The sequence below is a fragment of the Trachypithecus francoisi genome, unplaced genomic scaffold (assembly GCF_009764315.1).
Source record: "Trachypithecus francoisi isolate TF-2019V2 unplaced genomic scaffold, Tfra_2.0 Lachesis_group0, whole genome shotgun sequence".
Taxonomy (NCBI): domain Eukaryota; kingdom Metazoa; phylum Chordata; class Mammalia; order Primates; family Cercopithecidae; genus Trachypithecus; species Trachypithecus francoisi.
In genome coordinates, this window is record NW_022681453.1 from 26,746,185 (window position 1) to 26,761,342 (window position 15,158).

The window sequence follows — 15,158 nt, forward strand, 5'->3', positions numbered from 1 at the left end:
GCTGCAAGAGGGCCGGGATCTTTGTCACTGTCACGCTGTGACCCTAACACTTAGTACAGGGCCTGGTTTGCAGGAGGTGCCCAGTGACGAAAGCCTTGCTCAGGGTCTCTCAGAGCTGTGGACAGGGTCATCACCGAGGCAACTCTGTCCTCTGGGGTCTCCCAGTCCCTCCCCACCCAAAAGCCTGGCTCACCTGGCTCCCCTCTGTCCTGTGTCTGCACTGTAGGCCGGGCTGGCCTCTCCCAGGCTGTAGGCCACAGCCTCTGGCAGGCTTGTGGTCCTGCCCTTCTCTCCTCCCACAGAGGGGCTGGAACACAGAAGCTGAGAGCCCTGCTTGGCCAGCGCTCCGCCTGTCCGGGTTTGCGGAGCTCCCCTCCCTCCTCTCTCTCTTCCTGCATGGGTGTGACCTCTGTGCCAGTTGCTGGGGCTGCTCTGGGAGGACTACTGGGAGGTTGGAACCCTTCCTTCTCAAAGCCAGGGATTCCTTTGACACTACTTGTACCAAAAAGCTGTGTACCCCAGCAGTGTTTCCAAAGTGATATCTTGGTCTTCACTGATCTTTCACTGTGTGCCCTTCAGGGACTCAAGCTGTTAATATCACACGAGCTTAATAGGCTCCCCTCAGATGGTCCTCATGTGAAAGGATTGCTCTGTAAGGTATATGTTTTTCCTCTCTCCCCATGTTTCTGCTCTAAAATATGGCTTGTCTTATGCTTAGCATCCCCTGACATTCCCTGGAAAAATATTTGTGGCGCATCCATCTGTAGTGTGTGGGATCCAGATGGGAGCCGGGTCTTAGTGAGAGGAATGAGAGGCTTAGAGGTTCCCTCCCTGCATAACCACCCTGGAAAGTCAGATGCGGCTCCCCATTTTGCAGGTAAGGAAACAAGCTCAGGGAGGGTATGTCACTTTGTTTAGGTTTGCACAATAAGTAGATTACGTAACACATTTGTGTAAGATAGGGAAAGAAATCAGGGAACCAGTAGGAGATCAAGGCTCCTATTCTAGCAGGACTTCTGAGCTATTTTGACCCTGAGCAAGTGTACTCCCTTTCTGGGCCTTGGCCCCCCTGTAATGCAAGGTATTTGCTCAGTAAGGAGCCTCACAGCACCCCATCATATCGCCAAGGTAGCGTCTAGCTTGTGTCTGCAGGAAGAGGCAGGACCTGTGGCCCAAGCTTTGCGACTTATTACTTAGCAGGTCCTTCTGGAGCTGTGGGGCTCAGAATCCTGGCAGTCCTCATTGCTGTGGGCAGTGGTTTCAGGGAAGGTGGTCTTGGCCCCACTGTTTGGAGGTGAAAGTTCGCACTTCCAACTGGACTCATCTCTGTCAAGGATTTATGCTATCACTGACCATGGGAATGACTTGGTTCCTCTCTGCCATAGAGAAAGGCTTGGATTGCAGGAAGTGCCCAGTGAAGAAAGCCTTGCTCAGGGGCTCTTGGAGCAAGGCTTTTTAATAAACTCTCCATGTTTAAATTGTTTTCTCATCCACTGGAGGCTCATGGAGCCAAAGTGGAGATTACCTTCAGGCGGATGTCTCCGTCCTGAACGGGTCTCCTGAGCCACTTGGTGGCTCAAAAGTGGGCCTCGGACCTGCGCAGGATTTTTGGCCGAGGGAGGTAAAGAGGAGACAAGGGCACTTACCCCAGAGAGGCCATGAGAGTGAGGGAAGCGGGTCTCAGGTCCTGGTCCGTCTGCGGCGTCGGAGCAGGAGGAGGTTCCTCAACCCTTAGAGGCCTGAGGAGGGGTCTCCTCCCGGGTCTTCGGCACCAACTGATTTGTTTTTTTCTAAAGACCACCAGAGCGGGCACAAAAGAACCAGCGAGTAGGAAAGGGTAGGAGCAAAACTGCAAATTTATTTTGGTCACCTAAGGTGTGGGGGAGAGGTCCGGAGGCCGACAGAGTCCCCCGGTGGGGCTCTGGGGGGGGGGTTCCTGATACAGTCCCGACATCCCGACAGGAGTGGGGCTGGGAAGTCCTCGCGTGGTGCCCCTCCGGAGCGGCTTTTCTAGGAGTGGGAGGGCAATAGGCGGGGCACGGGCGTGTCAGGGGGGCGTTCCGCAGGTGCGACCAGGTAAATCTTGGTCTCTTCAGATTGACGTCACCTGGCGCATGCCCGGTTGGTCTGCACCTTCCCCGGTCGCCGGCTGCATTTTCGCGCGCGGGAAAAGTTGATGAAGAAGAACCCGGAAGTGCACCATCTTGCCTCCATTCGTCCAAACAATAAGAAGACCACAAGCACAGCAAACTGAGCTGATCTCATCTCGGAGAGGTCAGCCCACTCTGCCTTCCTGGAGAGTATAATGCTGTGCTTAATAAACTATTGCTGCTGGCTTTGCTACTTGTGTGTGTCATGTCCAATTTTTTGGTTTGTTTGTTTTTGAGACAGAGCCTTGTTCTGTTGCCCAGGCTGGAGTGCAGGGGTGCAATCCTGGCTCACTGCAACCTCTGCCTCCCGGGTTCAAGCGATTCTCCTGCCTCAGCCTCCTGAGTAGCTGGGATTACAGGCATGTGCCACCATGCCCAGCTAATTTTTGTATTTTTAGTAGAGACGGGGTTTCACCATGTTGGTCAGGCTGGTCTCAAACTCCTGACTTCAAATGAGCTGCCTGCCTTGGGCTCCCGAAGTGCTGGGACTATAGGCATGAGCTGTTGGGGGAAGTCAAGGACCTCGAACAGAGGGACCGGCTGAAGCCGCGGCAGAAGAACATAAATTGTGAAGATTTCATGGACATTTATTAGTTCCCCAAATTAATACTTTTATAATTTCTTATGCCTGTATTTACTGCAATCTCTGAACATAAATTGTGAGGATTTCATGGACACTTATCACTTCCCCAATCAATACCCTTGTGATTTCCTATGCCTGTCTTTACTTTAATCTCTTAATCCCGTCATCTTCTTTGTAAGCTAAGGAGGATGAATGTTGCCTCAGAACCCTGTGATGATTGTGTCAACTGCACAGATTGTTTGTAGAGCATGTATGTTTGAACAATATGAAATCTGGGCATCTTAAAAAAAGAACAGGATAACAGCAATGTTCAGGGAACAAGGGAGGTAACTTTGAACTGGCCACCGGTGAGCCAGCTGGAACAGAGCTATATTTCTCCTCTTTCAAAAGCAAATAGGAGAAATATTGCTGAGTTCTTTTTCTCAGCAAGGAACATCCCTGAGAAAGAGAATGCATCCTGAGGGTAGGCCTATGAACCGCCCCTCAAGGCGTGCCTTCTTTTATAGTCAAAGCCGAAGGGATGAAATAAGCCCAGTCTCCTGTAGTGCTCCCAGGCTTATTAGGACGAGGAAAATTCCTGCCTAATAAATTTTGGTCAGACAGGTTGTCCGCTGTCAAACCCTGTTTCCTGATAAGATGTTATCAATGACAATGCCTGCCGAAACTTCATTAGCAATTTTAATTTCACCCCATCCGGTGGTCATGTGATCTCGCCCTGCCTCCATTTGCTTTGTGATATTTTATTACCTTGTGAAGTATGTGATCTCTGTGACCCACACCCTATTCGTGCACTCCCTCCCCTTTTGAAAATCGCTAACAAAAACTTGCTGGTTTTTCAGCTCGGGGAACATCACGGATCCTGTCGACATGTGATGTCTCCTCTGGACACCCAGCTTTAAATTTCTCTCTCTTGTGCTCTTTCCCTTTATTTCTCAACCCAGACGAGACACTTAGGAAATAGACAAGAACTCACGAAACCATCAGAAGTGGGTTCTCCCGATAGTGAGCCATGGCACCTGGCCCAATCCAGCTTTTTGTTTGGGACACCAAGAGACTGGAACTGCATGGCACCATCTGACAACATCTTGGTGTCCAGAGTTATTGCAGTCATCACAGAGTCATGGGATGCTGGTGTGGCTGACCTTAGCTACTCCGTCTCCATTGACTCCAGATGTGAAACTGATAGAGTGTGGCCCAAGGACCCACTCGGAATCACATCATTAGTATAAACTGCCGGGCATGGCCCAAGGCCCCGAGTATACAAAGATACTGTTTTCAGGCAGGATATTCCAAGGGCATAGAGGTTAACTCCCAGGAGCTGTCAAGTGCCAGTCCTTTCTTTGAACTATGCAGGGTTTGAAATATTGCTGAGTTACCATTTTTCTGCATATTGAGTTTTGCTAGTTTTCCCACTAATGTTCTTTTTCTGGGTTAGGATTGAATTCAGGATCTCATGTTGCATTTAGTTGTCCTGTCTACATGAAATAGTATAGTTCCTCAGTCTTTGTCTTTTCTGACCACGATACTTTGAAGAGTACTGGTCAGGTGTCTTGTAAATGTCTTTCCATTTGAATTTGTCTGCTGTTTTCTTGTGACTGGATTGAAATTAAGTTCTTGGTTTTTTTTTAATATTTGGTTTACCACACCCCATGCACACAAGGTTTTTTTTTGTCTATTAAGATGCATCCACTTGCCACATGATATTCTGTTTCACTGATAGTCAGAAATTGGATTCCTCATAGGTGGTATTAATATGCTATTTTGTATTCTTATTTTTATACTTTAAAAATATTTAACTTATTTATTTATAATTGAAAAATTAAGATAGTATATATTTATCATGGACAATCAGGTGTTTAGAAATATGTATATGCACTGTGGAATGGCTAAATCAAGCTAATTAACATATTCATTACCTCACATACTTATTTTTTGTGGTAAGAACACTTAGAATCTACTCTCTCAGCAATTTTCAAGTGTATAACACATTGCTGTTTATCACAGTCACCATGTTGTACATATCATATTATGTTATTGAAACCACCTTTGCAAAAATTATAACTGAGAAAAATTATGATGATGAAATAAATCTGACATAACTGACTCCATCTTGCTTCTAACCTCCAAACTGTTCTTGTTCATTCCCGGGCACAGGTCAAACTGACTTTGGGAGGAACTGAATTTAGAGTTTAACTTTGAACAAAGACGGTAACAGCCCTTTCCCAAAATAAACCCCCTTCTTGCATGAGGACTAGACTGCCTTTCCAGGACTGACAAATTAGCTACAAGATTAGAAATTATGGTTTAGGAGTCATGCAGCTGGACTCCTAAGCCTGTGTGTGTGTGTGTGTATTCTGATGTTGGGTACATATATGATCGTTATATCTTCTTGATGAATTGACTTCTCTATCATTTTATAATGACCTTCTTTGTCTCTTTTTACAGTTTTTGACTTAAAGTCTATTTTACCGGATACAAGTATGACTTTTCCTGCACTCTTTTGATTGCCATTAACAAGGAATGTCTTTTTCCACCCCTTTACTCTCAGTCTGCGTGTATCTTTGTGTGCATGTGTGTGTGGCAGAGGGTCTCACTCTGCTGCCTAGGTTGGAGTGCAGTGGTGCAATCTCCGCTTGCTGAAACCTCCACCTCCCAGGCTCAAGTGATTCTCCTGCCTCAGCCTCCTGAGTAGCTGGGATAACAGGCACCTGCCACCATGCCCAGCTACTTTTTGTGTTTTTAGTAAAGATGGGGTTTTGCTATGTTGGCCAGGCTGGTCTCAAACTCCTGGCCTCAAGTGATTTGCCCACCTCAGACTCCCAAAGTGAGTGTGAGCCACTACACCCGGCCCTCTAGTGACCTTCTTTGTCTCTTTTTACATTCTTTGATTTGAAATCCATTTTATCTGCTATAAGTATAGCGACTCCTGCTCTTTTTTTGTTTTCCCTTTGTGTGACATATCTTTTTCCATTCCTTCACTTTCAGTCTACATATGTCTTTAATGGTGAAGTGAGTTTCTTATAGGCAGTATATAGTAGTTGGGTCTTGTTTTCTTAATCCATTTAGCCACTCTATGTCTTTTTATATTCATTATTTATTTATTTGAGACGGAGTTTTATTCTTGTTGCCCAGGCTGGATTGCAGTGGCAGAATCTCGGCTCACTGAAACCTCCGCCTCCCAGGTTCAAGTGATTCTCCTGCCTCAGCCTCCCAAGTAGCTCGGGTTACAGGCGCCTGCCACCATGCCAGGCTAATTTTTGTATTGTTAGTAGAGACAGAGTTTCACCATGTTGGCCAGATTAGTCTCAAACTCCTGACCTCAGATGATCCCCCTGCCTTGGCCTCCCAAAGTGCTGAGATTACAGGTGTGAGCCACTGTGCCAGCAATATTTCATTCTTTTTTATGGATAAGTAGTGTTCTGTTTTTTATATATACATATAGTAAATATACATGCAAAGAATTTATGATTAAGTCCTCAAAAACAAACTCAACAAAACATATGTGTGTTTAAATATATATGTTTTTGTGATAACTAAACAATATATATTTTGTGACAAATATACAAATATATCATATTTTCTTTATTTCATAATCTGTAAATGGATGCTTAGTTTGATTCTATAACTTAGCTATTGAGAATAATGCTGCAATAAACATAAAAGTGCAGGTATGTTTTTGGTATAATGACTTATTTTCCTTTGGTTAGATACCTAGTAGTGGGATTGCTGGATTGAATGGTAGTTTTATTGTTAGTTCCTTGAGAAATCTCCATACTGTTTTCTGTAGAGCTTGTACTAATTTACAGTCTGACTAATAGTGTCCAAGTGTTCCCTTTTCTCTGCATCCTTGCCAACATCTGTTGATTTTTGACTTTTAAATAATAGCCATTCTGACTGGTGTAAGATGGTGTCTCGTTGTGGCTTTAATTTGTCTTACTCTGATGATTAGTGATGTTGAGCATTTTTTTCATGTTTCTTGGCCACTTACATGTCTTCTTTTGAAAAATGTCTGTTCATGTCCTTTGCCCACTTTCTAATGGGGTTATTTGTTTTTTTCTTGTTGAGTTGCTTGAGTTCCTTGTAGATTCTGGCTATTTTCCCTTTGTTGGATGCATCACTTACAAATATTTTTTCCCATTCTGTAGGTTGTCTGTTTAGTCTGTTGTTATTTCTTTTGTTGTGTGGAGCTTTTTAGTTTAATTAAGTCCCATTTGTCTATTTTTGTTTTTGTTGAGTTTGTTTTTGAGGACTTAGTCATAAATTCTTTGCCTAGGACTATGTCCAGAAGAGTTTTTCTCAAATTTTCTTCCAGGATTTTTATAGTTTCAGGTCTTACATTTAAATCTTTAATGTATCTTAAGTTAATTTTTGTATATTGTAAGAGATATGGGCCGAGTTTCATTCTTCTGCATATGGCTATCCAATTTTCCCAGCACCATTTATTGACTAGGGTGTTCTTTCTCTACTGTATATTTTTGTTGACTTTGCTGAAGATTAGTTGTTTGTAGGTATGTGGTCTTATTTCTGGGGTGTCTTGTCTATTTTATTGACCCATGTGTCTGTTTTTATACCAATACCATGCTGTTTTGATTACTGTAGCCTTGCAGTATAATTTGAAGTCAGGTAATGTGATGCCTCCAGCTCTGTCTGTTTGTTTAGGATTGCCTTAGCTTTCAGGCTCTTTTTCTGGTTCCATATAAATTTTAAGACTTTAAAAAATTCTATGAAAAATGACATTGATAATTTGATAGGAATAGTATGAATCTGTAGATTGCTTTGTGCAGTATGGTCATTTTAATGATATTGATTCTTCCATTCCATGAGTATGGGCTGTTTTTTCATTTGTGTCATCTACAATTCCTTTTATCAATATTTTGTAGTTCTCTTTGTAGAGATCTTTTATTTCCTTGGTTGATTTTATTTCCTTGCCATATATATATATATATGTGTGTGTGTGTGTATATATATATATATATTTTGAGACGGAGTCTCACTCTGTCGCCCAGGCTGAAGTGCAGTGGCGCCATCTTGGCTCACTGCAAGCTCCGCCTCCCAGGTTCATGTCATTCTCCTGCCTCAGCCTCCCAAGTAGCTGGGACTACAGTTGTCTGCCACCATATCTGGCTAATTTTTTTTGTATTTTTAGTAGAGACGGGGTTTCACCGTGTTAGCCAGGATGGTCTTGATCTCCTGACCTCATGATCCACCCGCCTCGGCCTCCCAAAGTGCTGGGATTACAGGCGTGAGCCACTGTGCCCTGCTGATATATTTTTTTGTTGCTATTGTAAATGGGATTGAATTATTAATTTGGTTCTCAGCTTGATTGTTATTGATGTATATAGAAATGCTAGTGATTTTTGTATATTGTTTTGTATCCTGAAACTTTATGACATCTAGGAATCTTTTGGAGGAGTCTTTAGGGTTTTCTAGGGATAGCATCATGTCAGTGAACAGAGATAATCTGACTTCCTATTTCCAAGTTTGGATGCCTCTTATTTCTTTCTCTTGCCTGATTGCTCTGGCTAGGACTTCCAGTACTATGCTGGATAGGAGTGGTGCAAGTAGGCATCTTTGCCTTGTTCCAGTTCTTAGCGGGAATGATTTCAACTTTTTCCCATTCAGTATGAGGTTGGTTATGGATTTGTTGTATATGGCTTTTATTATTTTGAAGTATGTTCTTTTGATGCCTAGTTTGTTGAGGTTTTTTTCCCCCTATCTTAAAGAGATGCTGGTTTTTATGGAATGCTTTTTCTGCATCTACTGGGATGATCACACAGTTTTAAATTCTCTTTATGTGGTGAATAACATTTATGTATTTGTGTATGTTGAACCATCTTTGCATCCTTAGAATAAAACTCACTTGATTTTGGTGTATTATCTTTTTGATGTGCTCTTGGATTCAGTTTGCTAGTATTTTGGCAAGGATTTCTGCATCTATGTTAATCAGGGATATTGGCCTGTAGTTTTCTTTTTATGTTGTGTCCTTACCTGGCTTTGGTATCAGGGTAATATTGGTATCATATAATGAGTTAGGAAGGATTCCCTCCTCCTTGATTTTTTAGAATAGTTTCAGTAGGATTGGTAGCAGTTCTTTGTACATTGGTAAAATTTGGCTGTGAAGCCATCTAGTCCTGGGTTTTTGTTTTTGTTTGGAGATTTTTAAAATTATTGACTTAACTTCACTGCTCATTATTGGTCAGTTCAAGATTTCTAATTCTTCCTGGTTCAGTCTTAGGAAGTTGCATGTTTCCAGAAATTTACCCACTTCTTCTAGGTTTTCTGGTTTGTGCACGTAGAGATGCTCATAGTAGTCTCTGATGAACTTTTGTATTCCTGTGATATCAGTTGTGACACCACCTTTGTCATTTCGGATTGTCTGTTTGAATATTCTTTTTTTTCCCTTGGTTAATCTAGCTAGTGATCTATCAATTTTGTTTATCTTTTCAAAAAACCAATTTTTTGTTTCATTGATCCTTTGTATGTTTTTTAGTCTCAATATTACTTAGTACTGCTCTAATCTTTATTTATTTTCTTCTGCTACTTTTGGGTTTGGTTTGTTCTTGCTTTTCTAGTTGTTAGAGGTGAGATGTTAGGTTGTTAACTTGAGATCTATCTTTTCGAGGCAGGTATTTAATGCTTTATATTTTCCTCCTAGTACTGCTTTTGTTGTATCTCAGAGGCTTTGGTATGCTGTATCTCTATTTTATCTCTGTCTCTCTGTCTCTGTCTCTGTCTCTCTCTTTCCCTCTCAGCAGGGTGTCACTCTGGTTTCCTAGGCTGGAGTGCTAGTTGTGCGATCTTGGCTCACTGCAGCCTCAACCTCCTGGGCTCAGGTAATTCTCCCCCTCAGCCTCCTGAATAGCCAAGACTACAAGCATGTGCCACCATGCCCGGCTAATTTTTTGTATTTTTAATAGAGATGGAGTTTTGCTATGTGGCCCAGGCTGGTCTCACTCCTGGGCTCAAGCAATCTGCCCATGTCAGTCCCTCAGAATGCTGGTATTACAGGTGTGAGTCACTGCACGTGGCCGCTATTTTCATTCATTAAAATATTTTTAGGCTGGGCGCATTGGCTCACGCCTGTAATCCCAGAACTTTGGGAGGCCAAGGTGGGTGGATCACCTGAGGTCAGGAGTTGGAAACCAGCTTGGCCAATATGGTGAAATCCTGTCTCTCCTAAACATAAAAAATTAGCTGGGCGTGGTGGCAGGCACCTGTAATCCCAGCTACTAGGGAGACTGAGGCATGAGACTCGCTTGAACTTGAGAGGCGGAGGTTGCAGTGAGCCAAGATTGTGCCATTGCACTCTAGCCTGGGCAACAAGAGCAAAAATCCATCTCAAACAAACAAACAAACAAAAATTTAAATTACTGTCTTAATTTCTTTTTTTTTTTTTTTTTTTTTTGAGACGGAGTCTCGCTCTGTCACCCGGGCTGGAGTGCAGTGGCCAGATCTCAGCTCACTGCAAGCTCCACCTCCCAGGTTTACGCCATTCTCCTGCCTCAGCCTCCCGAGTAGCTGGGACTACAGACGCCCGCCACCTCGCCCGGCTAGCTTTTTGTGTTTTTTAGTAGAGACGAGGTTTCACTGTGTTAGCCAGGATGGTCTCGATCTCCTGACCTCGTGATCCGCCCGTCTCGGCCTCCCAAAGTGCTGGGATTACAGGCTTGAGCCACCGCGCCCGGCCTTACTGTCTTAATTTCATTATTTACCCCCAAATCATTCAGGAGTGGACTTTTTGATTTCTATGTATTTGTATAGTTTTGAGAGTTCCTTGGTATTGATTTCTTGTTTTATTCCATTGTGGTCCAAGAATATACTTGATATGATTTTTATTTTTATTTTTTGTATTTGAGACTTGCTTTATGGCCAAGCTTATGATCTCTTTTGGAGAATCTTCCATGTGCCAATGAGAAAAATGTATATTCTGCAATTTTGGGGTAAACTGTTCTATAAATGTCTATTAGGTCCATTTGGTCTAGAGGCTAGTTTAAATGCAGAGTTTCTTTATTGGTTTTCTGCCTCAGTGATCTGTCTATGTGCTGTCAATGGGGTGTTGAAGTCCCCTGCTATTATTGTGTTGCTGCCTATCTTATTTTCTAGGTCATAGTATTTGTTTTATGAATCTGGGTACTCCAGTGTTGGGTGCATATATATTTAGGATTGTTACATCTTCTTGTTGAATAGATTTCTTTATTATTATATAATAACTTTCTTTACCTTTTTTTACTTTTGGTGATCTAAAGTCTGTTTTACTTGATATAAGTATAGCCACATTGCTTGCCTTTGGCTTCTATTTGTGTGGAGTATCTCTTTCCACCCCTTTATTTTGAGTCTGTGAATGTCTTTACTTGTTAAGTGGGCTTCTTTTAAGCAGCATATGGTTAGATCTTGTGTGTTTTTTTTAAAATACATTCTGCCAGTCTGTATTTTTTAAGTGGAGTATTTAGATCATTATGTGCAAGGCTAATATTGATATGTGAGGATTTGTTTCTGTGATAATGTTAACTGTTATCTAGTTGCTTTCTAGTCTCAATTATGTAATTGTTTTATAGGATCAGTGAGTTTTATACTTTTGTGTGCTTTTATGATGGAGAGTATTGCCTTTTCATTTCCAAGTTGAGAACTCCTTTGAGCATTTCTTGTAGGGCTGGTCAAGTGGTGGTGAATTTCCTTAGGGTTTGCTTGTCTGGAAAATATTTTATTTTTCCTTCATTTAAAAAGCTCAGTTTAGCAGAATACAAAATTTTTGGCTGAAACTCTCAGAAAGACTCTCCCAGGTTGTAATCCTCAGTAAGACTCTGAATAAAACAAACTCTAACTCTTAAATAAATAAATAAATAAGTCCCTTTGTTAAATTTCTCTGACAAATTTCTTAATTGCTCTTCTGTGTGATCTCGGAGTCTGTTCAGTCTCCTTAGAATCGTTATTTTGAATTTTTGATCTAAGAATGCACACACTGTTGTCTTGTTAGGGTCAGTCATTGGCTTCTTGCTTTGTCCATTTGGGAAGGTTATGTTTCCTTTTTTCCTATTGTTTCTTGTAGATATATATCTATGGCTTCACATTGAAGGAGTAGTCATTTATTCCTTTCTTCTCATTTATTCTAGTCTTCTCTGTCTGGCTTATTTTGGCCTTTCTAGGGTTTGTTTGTTTAAACATTCTTTGCAGTTACCATGAGTCTCCATAATCCTAGATTACTGCCTTTTTTTTTTTTTTTTTTCCAGTAGATGGTGCCTTAAGCTAAGGTTTGTCTTGACTATTACAAATGTTCAGAACACTACCCATCCTAAATGGGGGGCGGTTTTCGAAAGCAATACCTCAGCTGTGGGGGAAGGCTGGCTTGGAGTTCATGCCCAGAAGACCCATGGTGTGTACCTCCTACAGCCTGGTGCTGCTGAACAGCCACTCTGATTCGCTGTCTCCTTTGGCTGAGATAAAGAGCAGAGTTTCATGGACTGGAGTTTTTAGTCCCACCTCCCCTTTTGGTTACTAGCTTCCCTTAGGAGTTTTTCTTCTTATAGGCACTTGGGATGCTGGTTGAGCAGGAATGGTTTTTCTCCAAGGGAACCCAAGGTGGTGGGGAAGCTGGCTGTCTGCCTCAATCTTACTTTTTCCAGTGTAGAAACTGTGAGTCAGGGAGAAAATGTCATGGATAAAGAATTTTGTTTCTCTTACTCTCTCCTCAGAGTTTTTCACTTTTCTGTGGCACCAGGGATTGTCTTAGCCTCCATTTTGAGTTTTGGGATAGTGTCGATGACATTTGTGTTGGATTTTTATTTTTTTTTTGGTTTTCAGTGATCCAAACTGGGCCAATCACAGACCTTCCTCTCTGACCACCCACCCCCAAATTGCTCCTAGTTGAGACAGACTCTTTCTGTTGTGCTTGCTCAGTTGGAGGATGGGTTAGGGGCTACCAGGAGTCATCTCACTCTGTATATAAGAACACTGCGAGAGAGAGAGAGAGAGAGAGAGAGAGAGAGAGAGAGAATGAGACATGAGACCCTGGATCCGGCCACACCTGAGGCTTAATTTTATATCTATAAAATTCCTTTTATTAAAAAAATCAATTTGAATAACATGTCTCTCATTTGCCACTGAAAGAGTCTTTTTTTTTTTTTTTTTTTTTTTTTTTTTTGAGACGGAGTCTTGCTCTGCCGCCCAGGCTGGAGTGCAGTGGCCGGCTCTCAGCTCACTGCAAGCTCCGCCTCCCGGGTTCACGCCATTCTCCTGTCTCAGCCTCCCGAGTAGCTGGGACTACAGGCGCCCGCCTCGTCGCCCGGCTAGTTTTTTGTATTTTTTAGTAGAGACGGGGTTTCACCATATTAGCCAGGATGGTCTCGATCTCCTGACCTCGTGATCCGCCCGTCTCGGCCTCCCAAAGTGCTGGGATTACAGGCTTGAGCCACCGCGCCCGGCCGAAAGAGTCTTGACTAATACAATTTCACTGTCAAAGTCTGTGGGTATCTCCTGTGGTCTTAAAATATTTTTTTTCTTTTTTCCTTTTTTTTGAGATGGAGTTTCACTCGTTGCCCAGGCTAGAGTGCAGTGCTGTAATCTTGGCTCACTGCAACCTCCGCCTCTCAGGTTCAAGCAATTCTCCTGCCTTAGCCTCCCAAGTAGCTGGGATTACAGGTGTCTGCCACCACGCCCAGCTAATTTTTTTATGTTTAGGAGAGACAGGATTTCACCATATTGGCCAAGCTGGTTTCCAACTCCTGACCTCAGGTGATCCACCCACCTTGGCCTCCCAAAGTTCTGGGATTACAGGCGTGAGTCACCGTGCCCAGCCTTAAAATCTAATAAAGATTAAAATCTCCCTAGATTAACAGACAGACTTGACAATGTCGATTCATCTTCCGAACCCAGAAAAGCACATCTGTCTTTCATTCTTTCCCTATAGTGTCTTTTATTCCTATTCGTGTTTTATTAATTTTCTTAGAATAAATCACATATTTTGAGTTAAATTAGCATTTATTCCATTTATTTACTTGCTAAAACATCATATCCAATGTTATCCTTTTTTTTTTCTAGCTGTGTACTCCAATATAGAAATTCCATAGGCTTTTGGAACTTTAGCTTGTGTTACTTCATTAGGCAGAATGAGCTAGACTGTGCTGCAGTAATACAGCACTCCCAAACCTGAGTGGCTAAACACAAGTTTATTCCTCCCACATGCCAAGTCCACTGCTGGCATGATAAGCATCAGAACAGCTGTCCTCTGTGTGTTGAGTTAGTGAGCCAGCCTGCTTGACTTTATGCTCCTCCATCTTAATACTCAGCCTTCGCACTTGCCACCAAGGGGAAGAGGGAGACCTGAGGATCCCCAGGGCTTCTTACTGCCTCAGCCCAGAAGTGACCCTCATCACACTCCTGCTCCTATTTCATTGACCAGAACGAGTCACAGGACTCTGCCTAAGGACAAGGGGGCTTAGAGGCAGAGTCTTCTCTGGAGAGGAGAACCAGATAGGGGAAGCCATGCCACACCCATGCCCTTGGCTTTTTGGGGTTTGGGATTAGCAGATTCAAACAGAAGAGAAATTCCCAGGAGTTGTTTTAAAATAGCGGTGAAAAGATTAGATACTATGGGGGCACTCGGAGTTGGTGTCAGAAGGTGTGAGGTGATACCTCCCCCAAAAAGATAAGGGCTGGGAGAAGGGCAGGAGGTCTTGAGGTGGGCCAGCATCAGGGAGGGATGGATGTCAGACAAGTTTAGGGACTGAGAAGAGTAAGTGAGTGGACATAGGACCTGGAAGGGTCTGGTCAGCAAGAGACACGAGGGAGTGGAACTACCAGGGACAGGAAGAGGATGATAATGAGCTTTTTCTGAGTTCTGGCCCTGTGCTTGGTGCTTGCCAAGTACTCTATTTTATTTTATTTATTTATTTATTTATTTATTTTTGAGATGGAGTCTCACTGTGTCGCCCAGACTGGAGTGCAGTGGCGCAATCTCGGCTCACTGCAACCTCCACCTCCTGGGTTCAAGCAATTCTCCTGCCTCAGCCTCCCGAGTACCTGGGACTACAGGCGCCTGCCGCCACGCCTGGCTAAGTTTTTATATTTTTAGTAGAGACAGGGTCTCACCGTGTTAGCCAGGATGGTCTCAGTCTCCTGACCTCAGGCGATCCACCTGCCTTGGCCTCCCAAAGTGCTGGGATTATAGGCGAGAGCCACCGCGCCTGGCAAGCCACTATCTTTTCTAGAAGCCATGAGTGAGATGGGGCTGGGATTCTTGTCCCAGGGACCTACTCTGCCAGATTGGTAAAGGCGGAGCCGCCTGCTGGCAGGCAAGGAGGAAGAGGGAAGGCTGTTTGGCCTCAGCATGCTTGCAGAATATTTCTGGTGACAGATGGGAAAGCTTGAATGTGGGTGCTTTGCAAAACATCCTCCTGCAGCCTCCACCAGCGAGTGCTGCCAGGATAACA

General features: G+C 43.2%; 1 protein-coding gene across 2 annotated transcripts in view; it reads right to left on the reverse strand.

The window, feature by feature from the left end:
• Nucleotides 1-291, reverse strand: part of ACOX2 (acyl-CoA oxidase 2) — a 33,352-nt gene extending 33,061 nt beyond the window's left edge. Inside the window, exon 1 of one of the 2 annotated variants that reach the window (XM_033210280.1) lies at nt 194-291. The gene's annotated coding sequence lies outside the window, so the exon portion shown is untranslated. The remainder of the gene's footprint in view (nt 1-193) is intronic. The other variant, XM_033210281.1, reaches the window with a different exon arrangement.
• Between the last annotated feature and the right edge of the window lie 14,867 nt (nt 292-15,158).